At 35.8% G+C, this 6000-nt stretch overlaps 1 long non-coding RNA gene across 1 annotated transcript in view; it reads left to right on the top strand.

Annotated features, from left to right (window-relative positions):
• Window positions 1-504: 504 nt before the first annotated feature.
• Window positions 505-6000, top strand: part of LOC311440807 — a 242320-nt gene continuing 236824 nt past the window's right edge. The window contains exon 1 of the long non-coding RNA XR_014695597.1: window positions 505-639. This is a non-coding gene — a long non-coding RNA (uncharacterized lncRNA). The remainder of the gene's footprint in view (window positions 640-6000) is intronic.

Below are 6000 nucleotides of genomic sequence, written 5' to 3'. Positions count from 1 at the left end.
TTATAATTTTTCAAACTGTTGCCATAACATTTGAGTAACTATTTTATGATCTTACTAAATAATAATTAAAATTACTAGTATTTGCCTAGGCTGACTGAGGTAGTTATGATGCTTCCTAGTATGCCAGGACCTCAAAATATCTTTGCTGCTTACTTCTGTTTCTGAGAATAAACCATAAAATTTTGCATGGTCTTATTAAGGAACTGTTGAAGTTAGAAATTTTCATACATCTACTCATCTTTTACTTCATTAAGTGACTAGCATGCAATGGCACTTCACAAAATTTAACTTCCTGATTCACACAACTGCAGTTAAAACCTATGTGGAAGAAGCAAACCAAAAAGAAAGAACGCCACTTGTACAATGCAAGCACTCCCACATTGGGAATGTGGTGTTAACCACTAAATGCACTGTCAACTCAGCACACTGGTTGGAGGTAGGGTTTCTAGCTGGGTCCAGCAGGAGCATCCTGGCCCCCTGCCCCCAGCTGTGAGGGTGTGGGTGAGGTGCCTCTGCCCAACAGCCCTCAGGGGCCGCAGCTGGGCCCAGACCCACGGGTGACTCTGCCTCAGACTGGCCCTGAGGCCTTGCTGTGAGTTGCACTGGACGGGGCTCCTGCTTGATGCCTCACTCCTTGGGGTAAGAGAGTGATGTTTTTGTTGAATGCCATGCTTGTTGGGGACTTTTAATTGGTGCACGTGTAGCACACGTGAAGGGGATAAAAACCACAGCAGGATAGGGCTGGCTTGTTTCTGTTTTTACTGAACTCTGAGATTTAACATGGTACCGCAGGAATGCTACTGTTTTTACCTGTGATACAGTTTCAAAAAGCGATATATTAATTTTGGCCATGGTATCACAAACATTGAGAGTTTAGCTCTACTTCTTTGGAAAGAAAGAGAAGCAAATGGAAACTTTTTTTTTTCTTTATAAGCCTATGACACATCACCAAATTTAGGCATTTTTTCCAGAGCCCAGTGCTGGGGCATGAAGCTAAGCCTCTGGTTCTGTTGACTCCATTTGCTGCCCCTCTTTTAAAAGTCATGTTTTTGTTCTTGGGAAAGGACACATCAGCTGAAACTCATGTGCTTTTCATCCTTGAGACAGAGCATACTGATTTTGTCATTGTCTACCTTTTATTTTTTAGCTGTTGACTCCTTTTCAATGATTTTCTTCATGTTGTAAGGGCCCTTGCATACTATGTGCAGGTTTTGTTCTGCTATTCAGGAAGGCTCTTAGTAAAAATGTAGTAGTAACTTTCAAGTCAGTTATCTCATAATTGTTTACTTTATCCATTTAGCTTAGAGAATGAAATTCATGTTCCTACTTCTTTAAAAAGACAAAGTTGTGTTTTGCTAAAACACATTTGAAAAATAAAAAAGACCTTGGAGATGTTGCTTGAGAATCCAGACCATAAGGTTGGAGTTTTCAGTCAGAATTAAAATGGCCGCGTCACTGATTCCTAGACTGCCTTTATTACTTGCACCTGGATGCCAGCTGAGATGAGAGAAACAGCAATGCTATATAAACAGATCATCTCACTGGTTTAAAGTACGTAGCAATAATTCCTGGTTGTTCAGGCGTGTAACTTTAAAAAACTGGATATCAAATACCTATTGATATAAGTGGTGTGTTTGTGTCTTCTTTCTTTTCTGTCCTGTGCCTTACTAGTTTCCAAAATGTTAGTTGAATTTTCAAAAGCCATATATTTGCACATATATGCAAAATGCAGTGAGCCATAAAAAGGATCATCCTCAAATTTCAAGGCTCAGCTGAGTCCCAGTTGGCCTGCTACCAGACTGAACTTTAACACTTTCTGCTGTCATTTTTTTTTGTCTTTTCTAATTTATTTATTTATTTATTTATTTTAAAATAATATTTGATGCCTAAATAGCCTTTTATTTATTTATTTATTTTTCCCCAGGGGTCAGGATTTTTTTTTTTGTTTTTAAGCCCTTGTATGGGAATCCCTCATTATCCTAAATGCATGCACACATTAATATATGAGTGTATAACCACAGTGGGATTTCCAAAGTAGCAGAGTGCAAAGTGGATTTCCTAGTTCCTTAAAATGTTTCATTAAAACAGCAAGAGGCAGGAGGATTAGGAGGAATTCTCAGATGCACTTTTCATTAACCTCAAATTTTTATTTAGATCTTACCTGTTCCAAGTATTTCCCTGACAAACTGTTGTGTATTTTTTCTCAGTTGGTTTATTTTGGGGCAGTACAGTAGTTATCTAAATAAAACAAAGCAGTTCAGGTATTTTTTTCTTGTGTTCTTGCACTAAGAAGCAAAAGTAATTGCGAGGCAGAAGTTACTTTGCTTTTCTGTCTGAGGAAAAAGTAATATAAGCTTTATTCTTGCCTTTTTTTTTTTTACTACAACCATTAGTGTACAAAATGATACTACTGAAAATCCAAGAATTTAAGCTCATCTTAAGCATTTTTCTTAATTCATAAGCATTTAAGCATTTTTTATAATTCATTTTTACCAGTGCTGGTAACTCTTTTTCTTCTTTTTTTTTTTTTCTTTCTTTTTTTTCCCTGTTGTACAGATGAAAATGGCGATTTTCAGTTAAATGGCGATTAACAGTACTGCTTGCAGTTAACTATTCAAGATTGTTTGTGCTCATTGCAACATGATAAGCACTGCAGAGTCAAGCTTTTGTCTGCACTGTTCTGTTTTATATTGCTTGATTTCTGAGCAAAAAAAGGTTGTTTCTGTTCTGAATGTTCAGGAAATTGAGCACCTGATTAGAGTTGCTACCCATGTATGCTTTCCTTTTTATGGAAGACATATGTACTATTGAGAAATACAGTATATTTCTCCATATGGACTTCCTTTCCTAATCTGGAGGAGAGTTGGAAACTTTTAAATAAGCAAGAGTGTGTTTATAGTAGACTCAGCCAAAGTCTTGATACTTGTGTTGTGGAGTTCATACTGGCAGAGTGAAACTGAGGTTTACCTTTATTGCCTTTTTTAAAACTTTATGGTTTTTCACTGATGTTCATTTAACTCTGTTTTAAAACAAATGTATGGATGCAGGCCTAGGGGGGAAAAAAAGCCAGGAGAATGTTATAGATGAACCTTTCCAAGGTTACCATCTCCGTTGCAGTGCCAGGTAAGATGCAACTGAGTACATCTCATAATTTCTAACAATAACTTTCAGTAATTCAGATGTACAATCATCAGAGCAGGGTTAAACTGACTTCTGTCTATCACATAGCCTATTTTTGAGTCTTAGAATATAGCGAAATGTTTTAGGCTAGTGAAATGTACATCCTAGAAATGAAAAGTTCTAGAAGAAATCATTTTGTATTACAGCCATTCAGCCTTTGGACTAGGACACCTTATGATTTTGTTGATACAAAGTTCATGAGGCCTAAACACATTCTGGTTACTTTAAAAACTTTTTCATCCCCTCAAGACTCTTAGTATTTGCAGTGAGCAAAAGCACTGTATTTGTGAGTGCTTTTAATTATGTGTAATTAGTTGGGTCACAACTTTGCAAATAATGAAATAATGGTCATAAAGTCATATCCAGTAAGATATGAAGAGATTTGCAGCAATTTTATGGCATTTAATTTTACTTTCCAGCAGAACTGTGAGAGCTTACTAGTTAAGAGTTGATGGATTCTTCATTGTTCTGCTTAATTTTTAAAGATTACATACATTTATGTTCAGTTTGCCAAAGCAAACGTATGTACATTTAATTGAAAGCAAGCGCCCCTTTAAAGATAAAGCAACCATAACGTTCTGTACTATTAAAAATCATGCCCCCACCTCTTCACTTTTTGAGAAACTGTCAGGTCAGAGGAATGTTCTGGTTATGTGCATAGTGAAGGACACGTGGAAAATCTCTCCAAAACATAGCCAGTCAAACAAAAACTTTTCCAAATAATAATAATAAAAGGTTATAACTACAGTGATCTGACTACCATGGTTATACAGTCATAGGTATTTCCATTTCAAACTTTCAGATGTTCATGTTTTTAGAATTTAAACTTTAATCTGATAAATGTACATGATATTACTGGGTTTGAATATATATGTACATATCAGGTATGGTCAATCACCGTCCTTTCCAGATTCTGCCATCCAAAACCAAACAAAGCAATGAGCAAGGTGCACTCCTTCATGTAAGTAGTTTTCAAGCCTGAAAAGCCTCAAAGTCAAAATTATCTGTGACTGTTGGATAAATGCTATAACAAAATGGAGTCTAGTCTGCTTGCTCACTGTATGGAACTTCTAATGTGTACATACAAGTATTCATACATATAAATATTCAAGATTTTATTATAAAGTACATTTAAAAAACTTCCTGTCATAACATGCTGTCCTCAGTGTTATATGTTGGCACTTGATACTTTCATATAATGCTGTTCCCTTTTTTTAACAAGCATTGATTCCATGATGTTAAATGCTATATCAACATGGGAAAAAAAGAAGACTTCTTATTGTTAATAGTTTTATTTAAACTGTAGTAAATAAGGAGTTAAAGTGTGGCTTTAAAACACGTGTATCAAGGTGCATCAGCTTAATCTAACATATGAACAGGTTTAGTTACTGTTAGCTAAAATTGTTATTAATCTTTATGTAAGAAAACCTTGATTCTTCCTACAGAGCTGGAGTGAGCTGAGGAGTTTTTCTATCCCTGTCATCAGTATTTCTGTGTTCTTTCTTAGAAGCTGTTAATGACTATGATTATCTTATGATCCAAGTTTATCATGTTTCAAATGGGATTTTGAATTTTTGTCGTTTTAGTATCAAAATATTTTAAAAATACGTAACAATGCTAGAAATGTCAAAGATGATTATAATTTCTGTTCAGTCAAAGAATATACAGTATTATAATACTGTTGAAAAGTCATTATCTTTAGCTCTAAAATGTTAAGAAATTAATTAAATTTACCTAGTAGTCTCCTTGAAACAAATTTGTAATACTTCTGCCTTTGTTAGGGTAAGGCCTACAGCCATCTTCGTATGAATCTGAGTTTAATTACTAAGGAGATGAGAAATTACAGTAGTCTACTGAACTGCAGCATAGTGTACTCCTAGTTTAGATGATAAATTACTGCTGTGAATAAAATAAGTAGCCACAGTTTCAAATTTGGAGTGGTGTGTGCAACTGGAGCAGAGGAGGCCAGGTTAAAGAGAGTTGAGCACTGTTCTCAAGAGGACAATCGTTCTTAAGAGTAGGAAAACAATCCTACTAGCTAAGGGTTTCTGTGTGGTACGAATCTCCTGTTGTGAAAACTAGGAAAGGTTGAGGAGCCAGCTATGTTACATGCTGATTATGAAGACTGAATGTAGACTTAGCTTATAATCTTAAGTGGATGACTGTATTTGATTGCAGTTTTAGCTGCTGGATTCTGGGCCTGCTTCTGGAATGCTTGTTACTTTGTGATTTCTGGGTGCTCATCACTGCTTACTTGTGTTTTCCAATCAAGCATTTAAATGAGAAAGTAACAGGTATAGAAATTTGTTAAGGAAAGCACTACTTACTGTTGTGAAACCTGGCATAAATTTCTGACAGCTTGTCTCAATTGTATGTTTGATGATAGCAGGCCTTACTGTCTTATTTTTGCTGCAAGAAGAACGAAGATGCTTGGGCTCTGGGATGGGCTGTTCGGACAGCTGCTCCCTCTGCTTCATAACTGCTTCAAAGCCATGAACCAGATGGGTTTAGTATCTGCAAAAGAGACCTTTGGGAGTGTGTGACAATGGAAGTTTGTAGTGATACATGCAGAGCCTTATGAGGACAAATGTTCATCACTTCTTTACTAAAAGGATCTGATGTGTACCAGGGATCTCTGGTTTTGGTAGTCACTTCATTAGTATCATACAGAGTTGTAGCCATAACCTTAAAACAAAAAATTAAAATAAGGCTTGTTATGCTATAAAATGAGCTTCCTTTTTGTGTAATTTTGTATATATGTACACATATGCAGCCTTTCAAGTGTCTATTGTTGATGTGAATTTTATTGATCTTATATTA

Source organism: Aythya ferina (assembly GCF_964211825.1).
Source record: "Aythya ferina genome assembly, chromosome: 8".
In the NCBI taxonomy this organism is placed as follows: Eukaryota; Metazoa; Chordata; class Aves; order Anseriformes; family Anatidae; genus Aythya; species Aythya ferina.
The sequence above is the reverse complement of the archived record's forward strand: the minus strand, read 5'-3'. Positions and strand labels throughout refer to the sequence as shown.